General features: G+C 44.5%; 1 long non-coding RNA gene across 2 annotated transcripts in view; it reads left to right on the top strand.

Annotated features, from left to right (window-relative positions):
• The window catches only part of LOC130148730 (uncharacterized), a 57,888-nt gene extending 35,390 nt beyond the window's left edge, over window positions 1–22,498 (top strand). The window contains exons 3-4 of one of the 2 annotated variants that reach the window (XR_008821646.1): window positions 10,862–11,179; window positions 15,801–22,498. This is a non-coding gene — a long non-coding RNA (uncharacterized LOC130148730). Of the gene's footprint in view, window positions 1–10,861; window positions 12,751–15,800 lie in introns of those variants that run through there. The other variant, XR_008821645.1, reaches the window with a different exon arrangement.
• The last annotated feature ends 4,050 nt before the right edge of the window (window positions 22,499–26,548 follow it).

The following is a 26,548-nucleotide window of genomic DNA, read 5'->3' as shown; positions in this document are numbered from 1 at the left end:
AAGGCGGTTGCCTGCAGAGCTCCAGTCACACTTTTCCTCATAAGCTTTTGCATTATGCAGCTGACTCCAGCAACTGCTGCTTGCTAATGCAAACTGGGGCAGACCTGCTGAGGGCGGCAGGTTCGGCACAGGCAGAGCACCCTTCCTCCTGTGCCAGGCTGTCCGGCCACCCATGGCAGCCCTCCTGTGTTTCCCGGCAGCTTGTGGTCCCTCTCCCTTTTCTCTGATGGAGCTCTGGTTTGTATGGCCTGAGCAGAGAGGTTCAAGCTCCAGTGCAATCAGCACCACTTCACAGCTGTTACTTAGAAGATTCATTCAACAAAAGCTGGCCAAGCTGCATTATTAGGGTGGAAAATCAGGGTATCATCCATTTTTAATGGTTTTACAATGCTGGAGAAAGACTGGCCTCTCTGGCTGCAGGATTGACACACCTCTGCATACAGGCCAGTCAGTCAGGCCCAAACAATTTGATTTTAAAATCATGGTAATTTGTACAATAACTTATTTCAAATACTTTTTCCTTTTGATTTCTGTGAGTCATTAATTACATTCATTTCATATTTTCTAGGGTATTTTTCCTGCAGTGCTGAGAGCAAGAAAATTGTGCCTTGTGAACTGACATTTGCATTTCTTGTATGTCCAGATGATAAGTCTCTAAGGACACCTGAAATGCTAAGACCCTTGTGACAGCAGTGGGGCTTTCAGCTGGTCCCCTGAGGCCAGTGAGTAGGAATACTGAACAAGAAGCAATTCTGCTTATAATATATTTTGTCCCTCCTGAGCTTAAACTTTTTAATTTCCTGAGGCCACAAGTCACATAAGGAAGGGTCTCACCCCCCCAAGCCAGGCACCATTACCTTAGTGTTATATTATATTCACACCTGTGATAAAGATTGAAGACATAGACCCGTTTTTTAGTTTCTGTCTGTAAATTGTAGCCTAGAAAAGTAGGGAGACCTACAAGCCCAAACCACCCAAAGTCAAGAGGGGGCCTTCAAGAGGGAAAGGTTTTTCAGAACAAGCTTTCCCATTGTGAAAGGCTAAAATTATTGCTCTCCTGTTATTTATAGTGCAAAGGCCTTCAGTCTTACAGAGCACCTGGAATATTCAGCAGTAATTCAGAAACAGAGACATGTGTTGTTGATGCAGCACATCACTGCATATATATATATATATGATATAGTATCAGAGTACCTGCACGTACTTCACACACCAAGAGATTATCCTGAATGTACTACTAATGTCTGTAATTATATCTGCTATTGTTGGCATTAACTCACAAGCACAAAATGAACGTGGCTACAACAAAGCCCTCTGGCTGCTCCATCAATTACTCCTCGTTTTCTAGATGCAACTTGTATCTGCTTGTATCTTCCCAGAAACGATCAATAATGAGAGATGAGAACAATTTAATTTATGGCTTCACCTCAAATTAAATCTTAGGTTACAGGTACTTAATCTTTAGCATTGTAATGAAGCTACTCATACAGCAAGGTTCTTTACCGAACTGAAAGTACCAGTGTTTACTTTTAAGTGCCTGCAGCACTTCCCAGTGAATGGCTGGACAGACCCATGGCCTGTTTCCTATACACTGCCTAGAAAAAAAGAAGCCTTCTGTGAGAGACCCCAGACCATCTTTACCCTCACCCAGGTGTGTCAGCAGTTTAAGTGTGCTTCTGAGCTTAGCTGCTCCTCTTCTTTTCTCCTGACCCCCAGTTCAGCCCTTGGGCCACTCCCACCTCTCAAGTCTGCAAAACCAATGCTGGGCAGTGTGTGACCACTGGTTTGAGTGAAGGGTGCTCCCTGCTAGCAGGGCAGAGCAGCCCTGAGTGCTGCATCCCTCTGTCCCACAATAGTTTCCTTTCCTGTCCCAAACCTGCACACTTCACCCCTCAATCCATGGCATGAATGAGGGAGTCAGCATGAATAAGATGTGGGACCAAGGCTTGAGACCTGGAAGTGGTGCCTGCTCTGCTCCTGATCTGCTTTAGATATGTGGACACTCCCTGCAGTCTGGATCTGGGTGCTCTGTATTCCTCTAAACCCCTTGGCCTCCAGTGTAGTCACTGGGCAAAGGCTGTGACACCTTCAGGAATAGGTAACCTGTAACCTGTAACCTATAGCTCTGCTGTCCTAAGCCCCAACAGCAATCCTGAATGCCCTGCCCTTTAAAGTCTAAGGTTAAAACCGTTCTGCCCGTTCTTTGACCTCATGGGGTTGCTGGTTAATTTTTACTGTGAGACCTGAAGCAAGCATTGGCCAATGCTTTGTTCAATGATTTCCAAATGTAAGTGACGTAGTTGCAATAGGAAGCAGCAGGCCACCATTCCCAACTGTGACCTTGCCTTCTGTGGCACATCTGATTGTTGTTGTGCATGTTTCCAAACTACCTGTGCTTGAACTTATTTCTAGTGTGCGGCCTTCCCCTCTGTCACTCCTCTTCCAGGTCACCTCTCAATGTCCAGTGTACCCAGACCACTTTTCAGACACCTCTGATAATGCCCTGCATTTTGTTTCCTTCTTTTTGCCTGTTCTTTTCTGCTGCTAAATGAAGAAACTTGTTTCAGCCCAGTTACAGCCACATCATAGTCCTGGGTGAGATGGGGGTGACATTTATTGAGCTATTTAGCCCTGTGCAGCCACCCCCACAGGTGTAGAACCAGGCACCCATTCCCTTTCCTTTAACAGAAGACATATGAGGAAGATATACCAGAAAGACCACCAGAGATAAAGAACCTGTCATCAGAGCTTCTAGACAGATGCTTCTTGTTGTGGCAGCCTGTGCAGAGTCACTGCCCCATGAGAAAATGCAGCCATGGCTGTAGCCATTGGAGATGGAAAGGTTAATGAGATGTACCGCTGGGAGAGTCCAAGAAAGATTAGGGTTTATACATCTTTTTTTCCTGACAATCTCGTGCAGCTTCTCAGCACCATTGGTAAATACCTCATGATACTGCGGGAGGTTTTAACGTCCCAGAACATGCTCCTGGGAAGCACTGCATGTCCCTGGAGCCAGCTCATGGCCCAGGCTGCCTGTCCCCAGCAACACTCGGGATGCCACAGGATGGGGGTCCCCAGCTTCGATCAGCAGGGACAGTCCAGTGTAGCACAAAAGCCCAAACATGAAGCTAGAGAAACGTACACAAGGGAGAAAAGGCAAAACAGTGCAATTCAGGGTAACTCCTGACTGAAGCTCACTAAAAATGTATTTTTTCCAGCACTGGTAGCTGGGACAAGTGTTTGGTCTCATTTTTTTCTATCACCAAAAGAAGGCATGGACTCCAGCTTGGAATAATATTAAGGGTTGATTGATTGCAGATTAAGAGCATAAAAATAAAAGATTAAGAATAAAAGCTTAGTGACGTCAATGGAAAGATTCTCATTGGCTTGAGCGAGACCCAAGACACTGCTCAACTGATGCAATGGGTTGTTGGGGGTTTTTTTGAATGCAATTGTTATAATGTAAAAGCTTCTGTTGAACAGATATATCTCATACAAACAGAATTACAGAGAGACCCAGAACAAAAGGACAGATTTAGCTGCCCAAGGCTGCTATTTCAGTGTGGATATATGTTTCTGTGATGTTTCACAACAATGTACTTCACTCTTTGCATCATACAGAGGGAAAGCTCAGGTGTGCTGGGGGACAGTAAGCATTTTGAACCTGGGAGTTTCCCTGTGCAAACTAGAACAGCTCTCTCTCATACAATAACCAAAATGTTCTTTATAAAGATTTTTCTGTGCTTCTAAGAACCTGACTGCCATTGGGGGATCTTTACCAGCCCATAATGATTCTTTCAGCCTGTGTGCTCACAGGAGCGTGTCATGCTTGGCACAGAGGCATATGCATTGTTTGCAGGAAAGACAAGGTGCCCTCTTGCCTGTAACATATATTACCCATGAGAAGCACACATATAAATATGTCCAACTTTGTATTACAGGTTATTGTCCTCTTTCTTCAAAGCTAAGGAATTTTCATGAAGTGTGTATACATCTGGTATCGGATCAATTCAAGATTATGATAAAAAGATTATTTATAGCTCTGCATTGACATTTGTTTATTGTATAGATGACATCACCATGCCAGACCATTGCTTTAACTCAACATTTCCCTCTTTTATTGCATTTGTGATCCTGTATATGGTCACAGAACAAATCATTAAAGAGGATTGCATGAAGGATAACGAGTACCATAATACGTTTAAGCCTCACATACGCTCTTTAGCTGGACTCAAATTCTTTTGATCTGTTGAGCAAAGTTGCAAGAAACAGAAAATAATGGATGTTGAATGACACATTTGCTTGTAATCTCAGATTTTCCAAATCCCCCTGGTGTACCTGTGTTCCCCTTTTCTTCACTAATGAATTCTGACACTGAAACAGATGTTGCCTTGTAAATTCTCTTACATTATTTTATTTCCCAGCAATTCTTTTGCTCCAGATTCATTCAGTAAGAGGTAAATGCTCAAATATGCTGACCTCTTTGTCATGTCTTTCCTCCTCCCCTCCCCTTGCTGTTTGCCAGATCATGGTGGACTCAATCCTGCATCATGCAAGAGTGACATGGGAATGACAAGATTTTAATATAAAGCAGTGGTCAAGTTTCTATTATTTTCTACAGACAAAAAATTCTGTTGGGTGATTTATTAAAACAGGCAGGAAAAAGATTTTTTTTTTTTTTAACTCTGTATTTTTTTGTTAGGTTTGCAACTTTACTACTAAAGCATGCAGTGGGACCTGAGCCTGAGCCCAGTCACAGCTGCCAAACTGGGAAAGCAGCTCTGCACTGCCAGGCTGTCTGGTCCCCAGTGAGCCCTCCAGCAGTGCTTGTCTGGCCTTTGTCCCCAAACCCACTGGGTACCACCCAGAACGGCACCGCCAACATGCTGGCTGCTGCTGCTGCAGCCATCAGTGGCCTTCCCCTCCACGTCGATTTGTCATTGCACAAGCAGCAAGCCAGAGCATGCTGTTTCGTTGCTGGGGCAGGAAAGTTGTTTTATACGACTTTACAGTTTCGCTTGTAAAACACCTTCTTTCGAGTAGCTGTAGAAAGCAACCTTTCTACCAAGAGACTTGTTCTAGCCAATTTTTCTTTCTGTGTTCAAAATTTTAGAGAAAAGAGAGGTTTATTTATGCAAAGTAGGAAATGGATTGCGCTGCCTCTGGAATGTTTGTATAAGGGACTACACCGGCCTCAAGCTCAAACTAACTGGCCAAATTAAGTTGCCTAAGATTTCTTCAATGTATGGCATGAAATGCACTTGTATTTAAGGCACAAATGTTGTGGCACAAAATCATTTCATGCCTCTCTACAGTGGATCTGCCAATAGAGTCAGAGGCTACACAGACTGTGAGGGTGACCCTGCAATTTCCATTTGGTTTGTTGAGATGTCTAAGAATTTTTGCCAGATCAGAACCCACTGATTTTTTTTTTCTCGGCTACCTCCTGTTCTTCTCCCTACTTGTCACTTTTCTTTTCATTTTCCTTCTGCTGCTCTCTAGATTTTCAGAACTTCCACATTTTTATGATGTCTTGAAAGCTTATGGTAACACAGAAAAGTGAAAAAATAGGGGAAAGTGCTACCCTGTGGCCACCACTTAGTTTATTATATTTGGCAGCAAATAAGAAACTCAAAGCTAAACTACCAGAAAGTTGAAGTACTCTGAAAACATTCCACAAATTGTGAAAAATGTAAAAATATGTTTACCGTTCACCTCAGATTTTGCAAAATAAAAATATTTTTTGTTCCATTTGGGTTAGTTTTTATTCCATTCTGATTTCTTATCACAGGCACTAGAAGTAATAGCTGTTTAGGCCTGAATTGTCCCTCCTGGCATGGGCTGCAAGGGAAAGGTTTGCAAGCATCCTTGTGAGTTTTGCTGGCTGGTTGTCACTCGGGGGGAGAGGCACGGCTGTTTGCCTCTCTCTCCCATGGAAAGGCCTTGGTGGCCAAATCCAGTGGTTTCCCAGGAAAAGACATGAATTCAGAGGGAACTCTTGGAGTTGGCCTGCCCTTTACCTCATGGCCAGCCCTGAGTCTATGCCCTTTTCCTCTCCTCTGATCCACCTGACCACAGTGAAGCGTGACTACCAAGGACCTGAAAAAGCAGTGGCCTTTGCTTGATCCATGGCAGTGGCATCATGGGGAAGCGCTGACTGAAAATTCCCTGTCACCTCAGGCTGTTGTACATGTGGGACTGATGAGCAGCAAGAGACCAAGGCTATGCACTGCCTTCGGGAGCCTTGTTTGTATTTAAATTTGAATTTGCAGAGGCATGTATCCCTGCAGGGACACCCCTTCTGTGTGAGCTGTGTCTCCCTGTGCCTGGGTGTCTGCCATGAGGACCTCTCACCTCTCCAGACAAGCAGGGCTGGTGATGCAGTGTCTGAGGAAGAGGCGTGCAGAGGGCTTGGCTCAGCACTGCTGGGCAGCAGAGCTAACATACCTCCAGCCACTGCTGGAAGACCCACCGACATGCACCTCTGCCCCTTCTGCTGTCACAAGAGCAGCTCACTTGAAACTATTTCTCCTCATGCTATGCACTGCGTATGTGCAGGCAGCCAGGGCCAGCATCTTCCCTGGCAGGGCTGCTCCTGAGTCTCTGTGCAGCTTTACACAGGCAGTGCTGGGCTAGTGGAGATGCTCACGGGGCTGGTGGTCCTGGTCACCTTGGGGACTCTCACCTGCACCTGGGGCAGGGTGCCATGCATCATGCCGTGGGGTGAGAAGCACTGCAGCCTGGTGTTAGCATCTCCGTTGTAAATAGGTAGCACGGAGGGAAACTTTCCTTCGGAAGGCTTCTGGATTCACAGTCGTCTGCCTATAAGCACTGCAAATCCAATCTCCAAAGCCCTCACTTCCCTAAAACCAATGATTTTTGCCTGAGTAAAGAATTGCCATAAAAATTGAACAAGTGTTTTAGGATCTGCCCTTCTGGCATCTTCTCATTTTGTCTTGGCTGCTGCCTACACATGCTCAGGGGATACCTCCAGAGCTCAGTTTTTGCTGCATTTGGCTGCTAGCTGCTAGTTTTCCAGCCTAAGATCATATGTGATTTGGCCTGGGAACACATCACATGTAGCTTTACATCAGAAATGTAGTTTGCCAATTGTAGGTCTAATTAACAGACCAGAAAAAAGCCCCAAACAATAGCTTCAAGTAGCCTTAAGCCAAGTTGTGGGTAGAATATTAAACAGACTATTTTTTTCTCAGAGTGTATAGAGATAATTAAATCTGTGGCTGGGGAGTGGCTCAAGACAACCTGAGGGGAGCTTTGAAAGGCTCATTAGCTTGCGATGCTGGGATCTAAACTTTGGATTCATTAGGCTGTTCGAGCCCCAGGAATATTTCCTGGGCTTTCACAATTTAGACTCAGCTTTACCGCTCCTGTACTCACTTACCTTGAGAAAGGGAGAAGATGGCAATTGTTGATGTGAGGCTTGTCAATGGTTCATGACAGCCTGTCCTGTTCTCAGGATTAATAGGGTAGTTGTGCATATAAGAAACTCTATGGGGATCCAGAAGATTCGGGTTCAGTTACCAGCTTTGCTATGGATTCTGTAGAGTCTTCTCTTGTCTGCAAAGTGGGGATAAGTAACAATTCACTTTCTCTGCCTTGTGTCATTGAATGCAATGACTTTAAAGAAAAAAGAAACTCCTCCAGCAAAAGAGGCCGTCAGATCTCTGTGCCACTTGGAACTAAGAAGCACTTGTGATACGATTCAACAGGCAAGTTGGAGAACTCAATGTGAATCAAACAAGGAAAAACATCATGGGATTCAGGACAGGACAAGAACAGAATGCAAACTCAGATAATAATAATTTATGTACATACAAAGTCACAGAAGCATAGAAAAATAAAGGGGTAGGTACCCCAACAATCCCTTAGCCCTTCCCAGTTCTCCAAAAGTTTCGCCATTCCCTATGGACATCTGTCTAGCCTGCTCTCAAAGATGTCCACTTCCTCCATCAACACCACATTTTCATGCCTTGCTTAGGAAAAGGGCAAGATGCAGCATTCAGTGGCTGGCTAAAGTCAAACTACTTGCCCTTGCACGCAAAGACTGCTACCCCACCACAGGATTAAACTCACTTTATTTCATAAATTTGTTCTTAATGAATCCATCCTGAGTGCTATTTATTTCCTTGCTAGTAATTAAAAACTTTAAAAAAAGATTAAAATCAACTACTGAAGGCCAAGTTCTTGCCTCTTTTTCACTAATATGGATCACGCTGGTTACCTGGTTGCAACAAAGACATATATTATAAAATATAAAAAATATACAATAAAGTTAAGTCTTTTGCCAACAGCTGCAACCTTGTTGAACTGTGAAGCAGGGCATTCCTTGGCCTTTTTCTTTTGATGAGTGTATCTATCAAATGGCATTTTGTCAGCCATATCAGGTTGACTAATAAAGATGCTACTTCTCCGTATGAACTCAGTGTCCCGAACATCGTAGGCTTCCACCACGTGCAAAGCCACCATGGTCATGCCCCCTTTTGAGATGTTCCTGTTTTGTTCTTGCCTCTCTTCTGCCTCAGCCTTGCCTCTCTTTTTCAAACTTTATGCCAAATTCACACAATATGGTTTCCACTTTTTTGTTTCCCTGTAGAGCCCGAAGCCACTGTTTTAGCCAAGCTAGTCACTACCCTAATTGGGATGTTTGTCCTTGTGCCCTTGCTATCACTTCTTTGAGGAAATGCCATCTCTCCTTGGCTTCTTCTCTTTCTTCCCTCCCCAGGAATCTGTCAAGCAGTCATTTTCTCCATTTATTTATCCTTAGGTATGCAGTCCCTGTTGACGTACTGTCAGAGACATTCTGTGGATGTCCTGGGGGTGTACTTTTTCATTACTATTCCCATAAATTAGAAAGAAAATCCAGACACATGATTAAAAAATGTAAATCTTTTGCTTGTCTTCATTAGAGATTCCTTACAGGCTGGGGAAATTTTCAGCCTAAGTCTTTGGGATGAATAAATAAAAGAAAAAATAAATATAAATTCAATAAATACTATAATGTAGCTTTTAAAACCTTCTGGTAAAGTTTAATAAAACTGAGTTACTTTGACACATGTTTATCATATAACTATTTGTAGGAACATGGTATATATCAAAAAAATAAAACTTGCTTGCATTCCTACAGAGACATATTGTAATGTGTGAGAAGAACGTCTTAGTCAACAACTATTCTTTGCTTTCGTAAGCTGAAATATTTTATCATATAAATAAAAGAACAAGACACTAAGTGAAGGTTATTTCAGTGAAGGAAAGTAACAGCTAATCCAGGAGTTAGATTTTTCATTGCAGAGAGCGTTTTACAACATTGAAGTTTCTTTCATTCCAGATGAATATTGCAAATGAATCCTAATTGTGAAAAAGTACAAGATGGGTAAATCATCTTGTTCTACCAAAAATGAAGATTTTGATCTAAATAAGCTTTTGGGAAGAGGTTATAGTTTATAATACAAAGAAAAAGAATGATGATATCCAAATAGAAAAATGTTCAATGTTATTAAAATTATATTTCCTTTTTTTTTTCTTCAGATGATTTTTTTTTAATTGAAAGCCAAAAGTATCCTCAAGACAGTTAACTGTAGTCAGTATTTTGCAAGAAAAATCTTTCCATTGGAAGACTTCCAGCCAGGCATCCATTTCAGGTCTGTAGAACATGTAATTGACTTTTCCATCTAGTTCTGGTCTATCAGACACATTTAAATATGTATTATGCTGCCTGTTTAATGTGGGTGACATGTTTTACTAATATTATAGTGCAATTTCTTGGTTCCACTTTTCTCAGTGGAATTTTGCAGTTGCTATCCACAACCTGAGGTGCAGATTTTGATACTCTTTTTCTTGCTCTTGTACTGTGACATGACCTACCTGATGCTTGTAACTACAAGTCTGTTGAGGTGACAGCATGTGCATGGACAGCTAATCTGAACTATGAGAACATGGATGTTCATGCCTCAGGATGATAGCTGGTAGCTAGTGTGTGTGCTCCAGCCTCCAGACCCTCTTGGTGACTGCCCACCAAAAGGCAGCAAGATCTGGCTGTGAATCCTGAAGTGGAATCCAGCCCCCAGAGACAGACACCTAAAAGCAGGGGTCTCTACAGGTGAAGGTGTCTGAGATCCTCTGTCTTCTACTGTCAGTGGTTATCTGGTCAATACATCAAAGGTGTTGGAGAGCCTTTGGTGATCACATGTAGGCATCTAGCTGAAATGCCTCTCTACTCAAGTGGTGTATTGGCTAGATTGCTAAGGACTATAACGTGGCTCAGCCACCTAAGATCGCCTGTAGGCACAAGTGTCCTGATCCATGAGCTGAATCCTGCCTCTAGTTTCTTAGTAAAGCAGTCAGATCTAGGGATCATGGATCTGTTGTTCTACTGCAAACTTCCCCTTTGCACACAACTATGTGGCCCAAAACTTCCAAGAATCTAAAAAAGGTCATATCCAAGAATATAAGTTCCAGTTTTTGAAGGCTTGAGAGTCATTGCTCTGTCCTCATATCGTTTCACCATGTCAGACAGACAGAAAGTAATTATACAGCACATGAGGGTACTTAGGCTTAAAAATATCGTCAACCTTTAAACAAGGGACACAGCAGTATTTGTACAGCAGGAGCTGTAAAAGGACTGGATAGTTTATTTCTTCTTGTTCTCGCTGGTTAAACCTTCTTTCCCTTTACCTGGCAGTGCACTTACTGTGCTCTGTATCAGCAGTGGAAGGAAGATGGCAGCATCAAAATACCAAAATTCACATACATACAAGTTATTCATCAGGGATTTTCCATTGGCTTCTCAGAGTTTTTAAGTGGTACTGGCTTAGCACATTTTTAATGTTTCTCTAATCTGAAGATGGTCACAGGAAAATTGCTGAATGGTCTGCAATCTGAACGAGCAGCAAGCAAGACAAGGGGTATATTTTCTTCCACTGCAGTTGTTGAATTCATGTGTGGACAGTCTGTCCCAGAAGCTTGAGAGTTCTTCAAGAAAAATTGGTGCCAGTTGTATGACTTGTGGTTACGAAGAGTCTTGCTACACATCTGTGTGGACCAGCTCCAGGTCTAATCTGGAAAGCTGAGTGATCATCCATTCAACATCTTTCACATGACATACGCCTATCCTACTTCTGACAGCTGCAGAATAAACACAGGGTTTCACACAGGAGAGCATGTGAGTATTCCCTTGGATAATAGTTTGGTGCCAGTTAGAGGCTAATGTTCCCATATCTTTTTTTAACTAATAAATACCTCCATGAAGGAAATCTTAAAAGAAAATGGTCCTTTACATGTTTGGTTACTTGGTAATTGTGGGAAAAAAGATCCCAAGACACCCACTGCAAGCTGTCTGCGTGGCAGTTAACTGAGTGCTTGGTTATCTGAACAAGCCTTTTTTATGACTAACTAAATGCAATGTAACATGAAATTCGCAACTGTCTCAGCTGCTCATTCGTGGACTGCATCATTACTATTCCCATGTCATTCAGTCATAATGATGAATGAGAGACGAATTGTTTTATCACTGGCAGAAAGAATGATTGCAGCGCACCTAAAATCTGATGAAAGTTAGTGTGCAGATATGACCACCTACTGCCTGAGAAGTAAGATAGCAGAAGACTTTCTTGCATGCACAGCTTGCTGGAGAATTCCCAAATGAATTGCAGGAAAATATTCTTGCATGGCATCGCCACAGACCTTGCTCTGGGAAACTCGTTCCCAAGACACTATGAGCAGCAGGAACTACAGAAATGAACCAAGACCCATAAAGGTGACTCAAGACTTGGGATGTATACAGGATGGCAAAAGAAATTTAAGTTACATTATTACATCTGGGGTAAATCTTTGAGTGACTATCAGGCTATTAGGAAGGTTACCACTTCTTTTTAGGCAAGTTGGTGCCTGAAGATGATGAGATATCAAAATCTTATGCAAGAGGGACCTATCTGAAAAATCCCTGCCTCACTGAAAAACACCTGCACTTCAAGAGGAAACCCATTTTCCCGATTAAAAAATAGGCAAGGAACAACTCAATCTGTTGATATCTGCAAATACCAGTGCATAGACTGCCTTTGGTATGTACAGGAAAAGCACTGCATACTCAACTCACTGTCTGAAACATACATGACAGTAAACTTTGTCATTTACTGTATCAGAAACATGATTCCACAGGTACTTCATTCTACTGAGGTATTTGTTTTAATGGGCTTGTTCTGAAAGTCTGTAAACAGTATCTACTCAATCTCCCCAGCAAGAGCTTTGCTTGTTCTTGGCCATGTCCTCTGCTGGAAAAGCTCAACTTAAGCCGATGCCGCTATATACTTTTGATTCTATGTTTAACATCCAAGTACGACACCAGTCAGCCAGGGTCTTCAAGCCATACATCAGAAGGGAACATGCTCATCAGCTTCTTGCTGTGAATGCAAAAAAGAGGAGAGTTACTTTTGTAAACAGGTAATTAGAAAACTATACCCCCATGGCAGCTGGTGCACAGAGAAAATGCAGTAGGAAAACGTGCTTCAGTTACTGAGGAGGAGCCAGCAGACAGTTCTGCAGCTGTGCATGTACCAGTCACAGTCATCATCAAAGAAGGAAATCGAGAAATGGGCATGTGGTAATGGTGGGCACCTGATGTTCCCAAGTGTGCCAATTCCAAATGGGCTTGGAAGCAGCAGTGAATTGTACATTTTTAAGTGCTGCTATACTGTTAAGAGATAAAATAAATGAAATATTTATTTTTCTGTAGAAGCTCCCTTTATTCTTCTGCCAATTTTTGCTCATCCTTATTTTCCAGACATGCTTGGTTTTACTTTGTTCAGCTAATCAGTGGCCTGTATTGGTACCCCAAGGTCTGTAGAGTGACATTTTTAGGCTTATTCCTTGGATTCACTTTTTGGAAGGAAGAATGTTGAATTTTCCTGGTTTAGACAAGGAAAGTTTTAGAAGGGAAAATGAAGCACAGATCCATTCTGTATAAGAAAAAGAGATCCCTCTGCAAATCATGTTTTTGTGCACTTCCTGTGCAGTTTTGTAAAGCAGCTTTGCCATCTCAGAAAAACACAAGAAAGGTGTTTTGCTAACAGGAAGTACCAGCCAGCACCTTCTTGCGATCAACAAGCCATCCACCATGCAGAGGGGACAAGAAAAAGGTATCCATCTTTTTGACCATTTCACCACTGACTGTGTAACATTATCTCTCTTCAGTGTCACCCAGCGAACAAAACGGTAGAGTGGAAAGTGTGCTGAGGGCCATGCCTACACACCCAGCCTTTCAAGGGAGTCTTGCTCTGCACTAGCTGGATGTGGTCCCATGGACCGAATGCCCCTGTGCTGTTGAGTGCATGGCTGGAGTACATTCCTGTTTGTTGAAAGGGATCCAATTCACATTCACCAAAACTCCTCTGTGACCACAGTCAAAGCATGGCACATTAAGACATTTGCTTCAGAAGTCCCATCCTGGTCTGCACTAAGTTGTTAATGGAGACACAGCCAGCTGAGGGGTCTCCCACTGTCCATTCACCTGACATGGCAGAGACACTCAGGGAGCTGAAGGGGACAGCAAATCCCCTCTTTAATAACTTTTTGGCAATACTTCCACAACTTCTCATAATTGCAATACTGACAGCATAATTTTCCAGCTTTAATGGTGATGGTCTCCAGGTCCATGGCATCTGAATCTTTCTGTCCCTTGAGCCCTATGAGCCAACCGTGATTGCACAGAATACAGATTAAGGCTATTCCGTGTTCTACATCCATTGGACATTTGTCATAAAACCAAGAGGATATCAGCACGGACCCTGAGTGGAGCCAGCTGCCTGCCCCACCAGCACCTTGAGGCCCACCAGTCCCCTGTGCAGTCAAGCCATGCCAGTTGACAGCAGACAAAGTAAGCACTTAGACGGTGACTGATTAAACTGGGGTTATGGAGTATTCGAGGAGGCTGCCAAAATGCCTTATGATTAATCAAAATCTTAAAAAAACCCAGGGAATCTGAGTGCTGCGAAATCTCACTCTGTTTTTCATCTCCCGGGAAGGTAAACAAATGAGCCTGCCCCACACCAGAAGTTAATCGCCTTGGGAGACCCTGGAGCCGACAAACCTCACAGCCATTCCTAAAGCAGATCCCTGTCTTTTTCCTAGTGATTCTTTTCTAGCTAGTACACTCCTTTCCAAACACCTCCTGGAGTATCTCCCTCAGCCTGGCCCCCTGGCCCCTCTAGTCCCAGCCATCACCCACCAACTCCATGCAGCGGTGGCTCTGGGGGTCCCCTTCAAGGGCTCCCTCAGGAGATGCAGGGAAAAGGCCATTGCACAGGGGTGATAGATGCACAAACACACAACGGTAGAGGGACAGGACTCCTGGAAACACACATTATAGCTCAAGCAGGGGAGAACATCTGTCCAGTTACAGAAGTGAGAGCAGCTGGGTTAGGTCAGTTTACAATACAATACTTCGCAATAGGTGAAATCCAGCTCTTTTCATCCAGCGGTTCCTCCATGCTCCTTCCCTTCTCTCAAGTGAGGAAGCCTGAAATACTCTTCCCTCTGTTGCGCTCCCTGATAACTCCAAGCATCCTGGGAACAGGGCGGCTGACTTCTCTGCCATTTATTCCAAGACACTAAGATGAGAGATCCAGCAGCCAGCATGCCTTAAACATAGGGGAAGGCAGGCGGGAGCTGCCCTTAAATTAGGAACCCACAAGTTGTAATTTTGGACAGGAAGAGGGAGATGGTCATACCAGTTTTATTTGTGGTGGGATTGTCGAAAACCAGAGAAAACATGATGCTTGTGATGTCAGGGCCCTTTGTCTGGGGTCTTCTTGCATGTCTGATGGTTCCTCAGGGTGCTTCAGGAAGCCTGCAGTGTGCTGAGCAGTTTGCTGTGGACTATTGACTGCTTCATTTTACATACACCTGACTTGCAGTTTGCTGAGTGCCATTTTTGCTTTCTCCCTGCCCAGTGCCATCAGTCATAGGATGCTGGAGGCAGCTGGAAAAGCAGCATGAACACCAGCCATCACGACGAGCCAGGAGTCTTGTGGGCTCCATTTCTGCCCATGGCCAGCTGAAATACCCTGTGCTGGAGTACAGGAAGGCACCAAGAAATCTCCAGCACATATGGACTGTGCTTTCTGCTTAGACAGACTGGATAAACAAGCGCCAAGTCAGAATATGGCATTTTTCTTTAAATAATTTAAGTTTACATGTCAATGCTTTGAAACTTAAAGCAAACATTGGCAGGAGGTAATTTTCTGCATGGCAATGCACACGTTGAAAAAACTTTGGACTTGTGAGCAAATGGCACATTCTTATCTGTGATACCACAAACAGCAATACATGACTCAGTCTGGGCTCAGAGCTGTAAGGGGCAGAGCTGTGTCGCTCCAGCATCACAAGCATTTCTGCCTTTTTTTTTTCTTTTTTTTTTTGTCTCCTTCATGCTCAGTTTCCCATGGCACCTTCTCAGTCACACCTTCTGTGACCACTTTGCTTGGAGTGCGTATTCTCCCCACAGAATCAGAAAAATGAAATTAAATGAAAATATATTCTTTGCTGAAGTTTTTTTAATCTGTGGAGGGAGCCAGACAGGAAATTCGTACATTGGTCCTCACTGACACTGCAAGTAATATAAACTCCTTATTTCCTCCACAGCTGGCTGGAAGCTCAGTCCCTTTGACACAATGAGGGGAAATGTAATTTTATGTTTGTTGTATTGTTGGAGCTTCTCATTTTTACAGCTGCTATTTGACTCCCTCTACTTTTTATAATAAAAGGGCCTTGTTTCTCCTCCTATGCAGGTTAACCTCCCAATAAATAAAACTTTGGAGCATCTGCCACACAGTCCCCAGCTCTCACATCTGTGCTCGCAGTGGGCATTGCATCAGGAAAGAGCAGATGAACCATCAGCCTGGGGTGCACTTCGAGGTCCAGGTTTCCTCCCCCTCTCTCTTCCCAGTGCAGCCACCCCGCAGGGGCCTATCCTCCATAAGATAAGTGAAAACAATAACATTGGTAATAGCTGATCTGGATGCGCCCCAGATATTTGCCCCGTGATACAAATGCTTGTGGTATCCCACGGACCATCCTCCAGACAAATGTTTTGAATTATCTGTTTCCAGGAATGAGCTTTTGGGAATGGCCCGGAGCAGCTTCCCCAAACACTTTAGCTACTTTGGGCCAGGCGAGAAGCTCCACCACACAGGTAAAACCCTGGCCTCGTGCCCTGATGAGCTGCCTGCCCTCTCCCCTTTCCACAGGGACGAAGGCAGGATGGAGCAGGCAGCCAGACAGGGGCATGGCGTGCGGGCTGCGCACAGGGCAGGGGCTGGCTCTGCGCAGGCTGCTGCAGGGCTCAGAGCAGAGCAGGACCCTGTAGGCTGCGGTCCCAGGTGCTGTGCCAGGGTGCCAGAGCCAGGCAGCGGTACAGTCTCTGATGGCAGCCCATGGGACAGGCACCTTGCAGGTCCTGACAGCCTCCCAGGTCCGTTCCTGTGTTCTTCTTGGGATGTGACAGCGCCTTGTTATCAGACCTCTTCTTGTGGGAAACTTCCCACGCAGTAGAGTTTGATCCGGCTCTCATAATTATCACACCTAGGCTCCAGTCTGCAGACTGTTGACAGACGCCCAAATTAACAAAGTCCTTAGTGCCTTGCAATAATAACCTTGGTTAATAAAACTGGGCGAAGTATATAATCACAATAAGGCTGCTATGTGTACACAAAGGCAAGATTAATAAACCATTGTCAAGCCCGGGCTAAGTCAATAAAGTGGAACTGACTGGAAGCCAGGACAGCAGGCAGGTAATCATTAATCTGTATGTGTGATATTGAATTTAAAGACCAGATGTTACTGGAAACCCTTGCAGATGCATGGGGTGTCTGGGAGGGCACCGCAGCCCCTGTTACCTTACACCCCTGCGGGCAGAGCAGGAAGAGCCGCATTCTTTGTGATTAACCCAGCTTGAACTTTGAAATCTGAGTCCCAAATATTTGCAAGAAATTTGCAGCTAAAACAAAGGATTGGGGTTTGAAAGGCCCTTTGGTTCTACAGTGTGGGACAAGCTTCCTACAGGGCTTGGGGCAAGTCCCTTCACCTCCTGGGACCTCACTTTCCCATGTTCAGAGTATGATTCTTCCCCAAATATATTTCCTTTGTATGTCTCATTTCCAGGGGGAATTAGTACTAAAGTTTTAGAAGGGAAAAACAAGAAGGCAAAACTAAGAAATACCAAACCCTAATACTAGAGAGTTTTTGCTTATTTTAAAGAGCACTTCAAAAGAAGTCTTTGCCTAAATACCTGGATAGTACTTTGTTACCCAGCTCATACTCACAGTTACTGTACAAGAAGGCACCACATTTCCAGGAATCACATCTTCACAGCTGCAAGTTTCCTACGCGGAGAAAGATGGTCTTACATTGTGTGGGCTTTAACAGAGCCGTTTCCCCAGCACTGGGTGGCCAGTAAATAATCCCCTTTCCTTTCCTCATCCCAGAGCAATCATCAGGGTCTCCAGAGGACAGGGGGGGTGAGGGGTGATTTGATGGCCCGAGGATGCAGCGTGCCCACCCCACAGGCAGGCACGGGGAAAGCCCCAGCGCAGGCTCCTGCAGATGAACCCCACCAGCAGCACTTGCTTACACAAGTTGCAGCCAGAGCAGACTACTTATTTTACCCTTGTGAAAGTGCTTTAACTTAAGAATAAAATATTGTTTTACCCTCTGCCCTGCTGCTCAGTGTAACTCCAGTGTTAGCTTCCACAACTATAACAAACCTTCTAAGCAAACAGCTTTTAAGCTCTGCTTCCAAACCAGGCTGGATAAGGAGCAAGCAAGCTCAGTTAGGTGCAGTGGCCGAGCCATTGCCCATTCCTCTGTCTCTGCTCCCACTGACCCTTGAGAGACGGGGCTTAGTCCTTCCACTTTACAGCTCACCCTGAAATGAGTAAATAGGATATTTGTTTCCTCATTTGCATGGATATTTTAACTGCTTGGAGCCAGCACAAAGCCTCTGCAGCTTTTAAAGCTGTGGGTTTGAGTGGATCGCTTCCCCGTAGGATGGCAAAAGTAGCCCTGATGTGGCTGCACAGGGTGTTCTGAACTGTGTCACCCGTGTGACAAACAGGGGTGAAGAAGCTGATTTTGCAAGGTGGCAATAGTTGGTCAGACTCTCCAAGGTGGGGATGAGTCTCCCCATCATCTCTCCAAAGAGCACAGCCCCGGTGGCAAGCAGAGCTGGCAGGAGGGCAGGGAAGTGATGGAAACTTCCCAGGGGAGAGTTATTGAAGAGACTGAACAGGCTCTGGTACACCTCAGCACAAGTAAACGTAGCAATGTCAGGCCTGAGTGCCCTGTTTTGTCTCATGACAGCACATTCACAAATATCTCAAACATTTATTTTCCTTTGTGCAGCCTCACATGCTGCCACCCAGCACCAACAAATAACAAGCTCCTCACTTTTTAAGCACAGCCTTATGAGGAAATATTGTTACAATGAGCTGCAGCTCAAGACTGGCATGAAGATAAAAATGAACGCAGGAATCACAGTCAAGTGAGAGCGCGTGCAGAATAGAAGTTGCAAGGAGAAGTGGGGCCAGGAACAATTGCAGTGGTTCCCAGGAGCCCCATGGGGAGAAGTGGCCTTCACATACTGAGAAATTCAGACCTCTTAGGAAGAACTTGCTGTAGAGTTAGTAGAAGCTGGTTTATGACTCTTCAGACTGAGATGGCCATCAAAAATGAACAGGCAATTTATTTTTTTTTCTGAGGTGCAGTGAACTGTGTTGCTGCTGTAGCACTGCCTTCACCAAAAGGAGCTGCTGTGCCGCAACAGGGTCTGTCCTGTGGGACAGGAGCCTTGCAGAGCTCGCATGAAGTGTTGGGTCAGTAACTCTGAGCCCTTGGATATGCAGCTGCTTTGTTTGCCATGTGAACCGGCCTGACTCCAGAGAACAGGTGCTTAGCGTGCTCCTACATTCACATCTTTTGAAAGACACCCCCACTAGACATCCCAAACTACTAATGGTTTTGCACACCCCAGCCTCAAGCCTCAGTCTTCTTAGCAGACTCTAATGCCAAGGACAGCAAGGCTGGCCAAGAGAAGCAGCTGATAAGACATCATGTGGACCCAAAGCCATGGATTTAATTGAGTTTAAAGGCAGAAGATCACCAAACTGCCTGCAGATTAGGCATTTAGCTAGTAAAGTTTTGCCTAGTTACTTGCTACTTGAGCCCCTTGGCATGGATTAGACAAAAGCACACAAGTCCTCGGGGAACAGATTACTAATTGCCATCACCAAAGAGCAGGATTCGCCCTGCTAACAGTCATACCCAATTCCTTGATCAAAATCTCCCGGTAGGGGAACCAGGCAATGTCATCCTGATGTGGGGAAAAAAGAGCCTCACTGTAGCCCCATATTAAACCCCAGGTATGTGAAGAGGGAAGACGGGGAGTTCTCTGCCCATTTCACATCCCATCTGCTCAAGACTTACAAGACTTTTTCCACCCCTGTATTGTGCTGTGTACCTCTCCCAACATCCCTCTAGACGTGCAGACAAGGAAATTGTATTGCACCCGTCCTACCAGGGCTATGTTAGAGAAGAACTTCCCTATTTCTCTTTGACAGACCTCCAGGAGACCCTGGTAAGTCCAGGATTTCCTTAAGCCCCTATTTCACTCCACCCTGATGATGAGTCCTGCTAAGAGCCTGGGAGCTGCTGTGGAGTGCTGAACTCAGCCCTTGTATGAGCCACCACTCACCAAGCCCTGCACCCCACCCTGGGGCTGCCATCAGTATTCATCTCTATTTCCATTTGCAAAGAGTGACTGGTTTGAGGGAAGGGGAAGCTGACCGCCCACGCCGTCAGTGGGGGGCATGGTCTCATACCCGCACAGGAGCAGAGGGGTTGTCCTGGGCCTGGCCACCAACAGGCACTCTCCTGGAGACCTCCCCATGCCCCAGGCCTCTCATGGCTGCAGACTTGGCAGCTGGCACAAGCCGCCCTCCCTGCCCCACACCATCTTTCCCTAAATATTATGTTTTATAACGTGTTGGTTTTAGCTGTTGTATTTGGCAGGCGTCCTTGATTGCCTTTAGCAGCAATGGCTTACTGACAGGAAGCAAAATTTGAGGATGCTAGCGCTTTATTGCAGCTCCCCGACTTTGTCTCCTACACACACATGCCACCCCTTCACTACCAGGCCCAGAAATGGGGTCAGGTGATAAGAACTGATGCTCAGGGCAGAATATATCTTATATTTCTCCCCTCAGAACATTTCCAGGATCAGACTTTTTCTCTGTGTTTTGGTTTTTTTATAATGTTCACCAACTTCTTGGTAGGATGAGATGTGGTGTAGATCAAGAAGTTCAGATTTCCCTTTTGGGAGACACATGCAGAGTTTTTGTCCGTCTTAACACTGCAGGCTGGCATTTCAAAACTCCTTCTTAAATGCCAGAAAAGTAGCTATCGTCTCATCAGAGTTCAGATCCTGTGTGCTGTCTGTCTGTAAGGACCTCAGTGGGTATAATAGTTGCTCCCTGCCAGTTTCTGAACAAACTTGATCTTATTTCTACAGCTACTTTTGGATGTTTCAGCCACACAAATATATGGTCAGAATAAAGTGGAAATGGGAGCTAGTGGGAGGTGGGAAGAAAGAGAGAGAGAAGATTCATCTCTTCTTCCTGACACAGTGCTTTCATCTGTGAATATGGGTTGTTATCCCAGCATTAGGATTTGGGCTGAAGTTTTATAGCAAAGACATGTCAAACCCTCCCCTATTCTGAGGAAAATAGGCATAAGCGGAAATAAATACATAAATATTCAGCTGAGACATCAGATGCTAACCAAGGCCACCCAGTGAGTTGGCTTTTGTTCTAAACCATCTTTCTGTTCTGTATTTGTGCATGTCTTTCACCGCGGGGTGCTTGGCTCCATGGGGACCATGACCTACCACTTCTACACTGATGCAGAGCAAGGTCTCCTGTGCTTCACAGGCTGAGCTTTGCTGCACTTACCTTGTCAAGTTTCCTTCAGAAACAGCCAGGAAGCTCCGCAGGGTGGAATATGTAGGGGAGGAAAGCCCTTTGGCAGGGCTGATTTCTGAACATAGTGGATGAGCTTCATCTTACCTAACACTAGCTGCTGGAAACTAACTGCTGAGCAACTAGTCCTTCCTACTTCCACTCCCACTAGAGCAAGTGAAGAAAAGTGGAAAAAGAAAAATCATTTACCCTGGATCTTTGTGACCTGGGGCCTCCTAGGAGGTGAGATGAATCCCACCCTGAGGAGTTTTGTGGGTTTTGGTCCACTTTGCAGGGAGCAGGAGCGCAGAGCTAGCACTTGACTCTCTGTTCTGCAGACCTTGGCTTGCCTTTTGGGAGCTCCCAATGTAGCCAAAACCAGTGTCATCTCCTGGGTTTTACTCTGAAAATGCGGGGGCTGTACACAAGGTCTGGTTATTCCTAATTCTTGGTGGTTCAAGACCACCTGGTGCAGCTTGACAGGAGTGGGATGCTGCGTCCCCTCGCAGGACCACTGCCTGTTGTGCACTGTGCATGGTCTGGAGTCCAGCTGCAGAGACATCCAGCTCCTCTGTTTATGCTGCAGCTGCCTCCCAAACACCATCTGAAGGTGCAGGCGAAACAAGAGCACTTCTAGTACTGCATGCAACGTATGCAAGTTACAGGATAATTTCTGTCTCCAGGAGCTCACAGTCTAAATGAAGACAAGGCTGCAGTGAGAGATGTCGTGAGAACTGGTAACAGGGAGAAAGGAGGATGGAAAAAAGGAACCTTGTTGCAATCTCACCCTTCTTTCAGCACACTGCCTTTTTGTTTAATGCAAACTTTCCTGTTTTCTGGAATGATCTCCCAGCACATCCCACTTCTTTCCTGTTTATCTCTGTCAATATCTGATGCTTATACTGTATCTCTAGATACATAATGCATCACTTCACATGTGGTGTTAATAAGCAGTGAGTGTCTGCACAGAGTGGTTGCAAAGAGCATCTGACTGCATTGCAGGATGCCTGGAACTGGGGTTGTTTTCTCAGACGAACATAGGCAGGACATATCTGAGATTATTTTTGCTCCATTCCTTCTTATCACATACATATTTTCAGAACTCAAAGTCTGGACAAGTAGAACATCGCGATGTCAACCAAGGGAAGATGTAAATCTCCTTAAGTAATTTTTAATGAAAAAAAATATTGAGTTACTCTGAGTGCCATAGTTTCTGGGTGGCTGACTTTAACTTTAGGAATCCATACTTAAAGGGAAATTTTACAGTCTTAATATATTCCAGATGCTTTCCTAGTCCCAGATGAAAGCTCTGTCGTCGTTTACTGTTAATATTTTTGTCAGCAGTAGAATTTTATTGTAATAGCCCATCTTATTTGTAGTCACTATTAGCCATGAGAGAAACTTCCTCTACAAGTAACCCCTGGGTCACCCCGTGAGTGCCCCGTCTCACTCTATTTAATTAAAAACCATTAACTGCTTGTTGTGTCCAAGACTTGTCTATGTAATGCATGTATACAATGACTTTCTACCTGATGAAAACCATTTGCTTCTAGCAGTTAGACTAAGAAAAATAAAGTTATACTCTACAGTAACAATAGTTGGCTTTATAACAGCTCTCTGGTGGAATAAAAACAAGGGATTTGCTTTGAAAATAAACCTCTATGAACTTGGATCAACAACAAGGAACATGGAGGTTTACTGCAAAAACAAGAAATGCATTTCACGCTGTTAAACTTTGATCAGATGTTAGTTTCTCACAAGGAGAACAGTATTTAAACATGGCAATTTAGATCCTTTGTAGTGACCGATGGTCTGATTAGAGAGGAAAGGGGGTTTGGGGGAACACAACAGAGCAGATTATCAAAGCACACGTCCTCTGGATGGACTTCTGAGAACCTTCCTCTTCAATGAAGAGCAGCTAGAGTAGAAAAAAATGCCACTACATGATGTGGTCCATATGACCTTCATATAGTAGTCCATATGATATATGCAAGTTGGAAGCTGCAATGTTATTTTTTTTCTTACCACTGCCTCTGAAGATTAACCTGGATTTTGAAAAATCAAGTCTTGTTGCTCCTGCTCTTGCCTCTCTACCTTCTTCACAGGGCTCTGGAGCTGCTGACAGTAGCTGAGAGGAGCAACAGGGGCACACATGCTCCCAGGGCTGGGGCCAAGGCTTGGGCCAGCTCCTCAGCACCAGCAGCAAGGTTCTGCTTTTTGGAAAAAAAATTTACCTCCCTAGAGCAGCGGTGGAGATTAAGTATGCTGCACCCTGAGGTGCTGCACGGGGACTTGAGGACGAAGCATGTCTTTTAGTTGTGGGTTGTATTACCAACAGGAATGTACCAGGCTGTGAGCCACACCAGTAGTGACCACTCTGACACTCGAGACATTCCCATGTTGGATCCCATGAGGGAAATGTTTTACGACATGATGGGAGCCTGTGCAACTATAACGGAGCAACACAAGGTGGTTGCTGGTTTTGAGCAAAGTCTCTGCTGGGCAGCACACATCCAGCTGTGCAATTGCCACTACAGCCCTTTCTGTTTCTTGACCCAGCCTTGCAGATGCAGCTGGTCAGTGGTGGAGTGTGTGAACCAGCTGTGTCCCATGGGTGGAATCTGGGCACGGCTGTAGGATGTGCAGGGGGACCCAGCTGTGCAAGTCTCACATACACACTCTACATGTAATTTGGCTGGGAAAACTATCACTGAGATGCCCAAGACCGTGGAGGCCCTATTCTGCATTAATTCCGACAAACCCTAGTCATGCTGAACCTCACCAAGATGAAGCAAGGGCCTTCTAAAAGGACTTACTCTGTGCACCCTGCTGTGGCCTCCAGCGGCTGAGGGTCTCCTAAGGAGATGGCTACTGGAGCCCTGCACCCCATTTTACTAACCAGTGTTTATTGCACAATTAGGGCCTTTAAGTCTTGACTAGAGTCTGATTGTGCTCAGTAATGGAAAAATTTTACTGCAGGAGGGTTCCTACTCTAAAAACCTACGCCCAGAAGAATATCTAGAGAACCTATTAAGTGTTGGGGAGTATGGGGTCTGTGTTGAACTCCGTACCCAGAAACCCCACTGTAACCAGAGGCTGTAACTTGCTACTGTAAAGCTGCCTCTGGAATATACTATGTGAACTAGAGCCAGGGCATACACCTGTAAGAAAATAGGGATGTGGACCTCCTGTTTAAAGCCATGGATGAATTTATTCCTGAAAGGTGCAAGATGGTGGCAGAAGGAAAAGGAAATGCTGTCTACTCGAGCATTACTTGATTGAAGGAGTCTAATTGGACTGGGGCTCCCATATTTGCTCTGCTCTCAGTTTTGGTACTGGGACACCCATGCTCCTGAGAAGCCCCAGAGGTAGGGCTAGAAACATAACAAGATTTATTCCAAAGTCCTTGTTTACAGTATCTGGATGAATTTGAGCAGGTATAGATTCCTAAAGGGATGTGAAGGCATGCAATAAATGGCCAAGACCTCTGGTCTTTGGGGGTGTCACCTTCTTGTGCAGTCTGTTGGCACCTCAGGTGTAATCAAAGGGGTTTTTTAACCTTTACAGAAGTTTCCTTTTAAGTTTACAAACGTGTTTAGAGCAAGACTTGAAGTGCAAGCTAAGAAGATATTAGGGAGATAATTATTATCCAGGGGCAACATTCAGATTACAGCAATAATGAGATAAGGGTTTGTCAGGTTTCTTCCGTCCTGTAGCTGCAGCTCTGGTTGTATCTTCATGAATTTGCCCTCAGAAAAGAACTCTCCTCTCAGCTAAGCTCTTCACCGTGTGTAGCTATTCACAGGAACATAATGGAGCCACAACCAAAGAAAAGGAAAGGGATGTTCTGCAGCTATAGAGCGTGTAATAAGCCTTCATGTCCTAGAGGCTGAAAGAAGTCACAGCTCATCTGAATGTTGTTCAGACACTAACGTATTGTTTCGGAATATTCCTTTGTACTTTAGCACTGTGCACTGCTAGTAGTATCAGTGAACCACATCTAATTACAGATAGTACAGCTGTATCTGCTGATGTTGGGCTACTGAGGGAATTTCAGAAAGACTTTGATTGGAAGGGAATAGACCCCCACAAGTGGACTGTGCCTTGTATATATCCTGCTTTCATTTTGGCACCATTACCATCATTCAGGTGTTGTTATCACATGTGAACATAAAATCTTCTGCAATACCTGCACTGAGAGACAAATGATGATTGACAACATAAAACATGCACGGCAACAACTTCTGAAGCAGCCTCTGCTCTTTCCTGATATTTGTGGTTAAGATGGTCATTGTAAAACCTCATGTCTGGCTACATGGAAATTGCACATCAGTGTTTACTACTGGCTTAAAACCCAGCAGACAACTGAGCCATCCTCTGACACTGAACAGACACCACCACTGGGTATCACATATTGCACTGTGTTTGAACCCATTACGGCTTGAGTTGCTCCGACATTTTTTGAGAGAACAACATTCTATTTAATTGAAAACTGTTATGACAGTCTTCATTTTCTTTGTTACTTTCTACAAGCCCCGTGTCTGTAAGCCTATGGCTTACAGACCACTGGTACTTACTTGGCACTGCAGTTGGCATACATTGTGATTTGTAATGTATTAGGGGTCAGCCAAGAGAAATATCAGACTCTACTTGATGCAGGTCAATTAACTGGCTAAATTACACATGATCTCCTGGTTATCATCATCTCATGGTACATTCATGGGCCATTACTCAGCAAACCTATATACCAGCTTTCTCTTGCTCTTCCACTTTCTTTTCATTTTGGGTTCCATGCCCCCCGCCCCCCCCTGCCCTTTAGGTGCTTATGGAGTCTCTTTTCCTGAGCTGTGATCTTAATTTCCGCCTACCCTCTTATGCATCCTTTTCCCTGAATTTTGTTCTTTCTACCATGCCTCCCACCCCAGCCCCACAACCCACCACCCTCTGGACCACCCTTGGGCCCTTCACTTCCTACCTGTGTTCCCCAGATACAGGCTGGAGTGACTGTGGCTGTCAGCAAGCAAATCCCTGTTGTAGCTGCTGTGGAGGTTCATATTTGGCAACACAGAGGTTGGTACCATAGTCTGTATTGGTTGGAAATAAGCCTCAAATGTGGAACAATTCTTTGTTCCTTGGGGCAGCCAGAGGCACTGTATTTCCATTAGAGGTGATGCATGTTCCTCTTAGGTATACATTGCTACTGCACTTCAATACATAATTAAGCTCTTCTTATTTAAGATGATACTTATAGACAGTTTTAGTCCATGGTGGTTTTTTTCTAAGCAATATAACTCTCTGTATTAGAGCTCTGCCTCACCTTGTTTAGATAAGGAAAATATTATTTCAGTTCCTGCATATGAAGAAGGAAAGGGCATCATAAATTCAGTGCATATTAAAAAATTGAAGAATATGACTGAAAATAGAGCTTAGACCACTTTCTAGTACAATCCTCCTTAAACACACGCAATATGCTTGGTAATTGACTTTCAACCTTTTGTCAACATTTTTTCCATGAAAGTGGTTGAATT

Source organism: Falco biarmicus, chromosome 4, assembly GCF_023638135.1.
Source record: "Falco biarmicus isolate bFalBia1 chromosome 4, bFalBia1.pri, whole genome shotgun sequence".
Taxonomy (NCBI): Eukaryota; Metazoa; Chordata; class Aves; order Falconiformes; family Falconidae; genus Falco; species Falco biarmicus.
The sequence above is the reverse complement of the archived record's forward strand: the minus strand, read 5'-3'. Positions and strand labels throughout refer to the sequence as shown.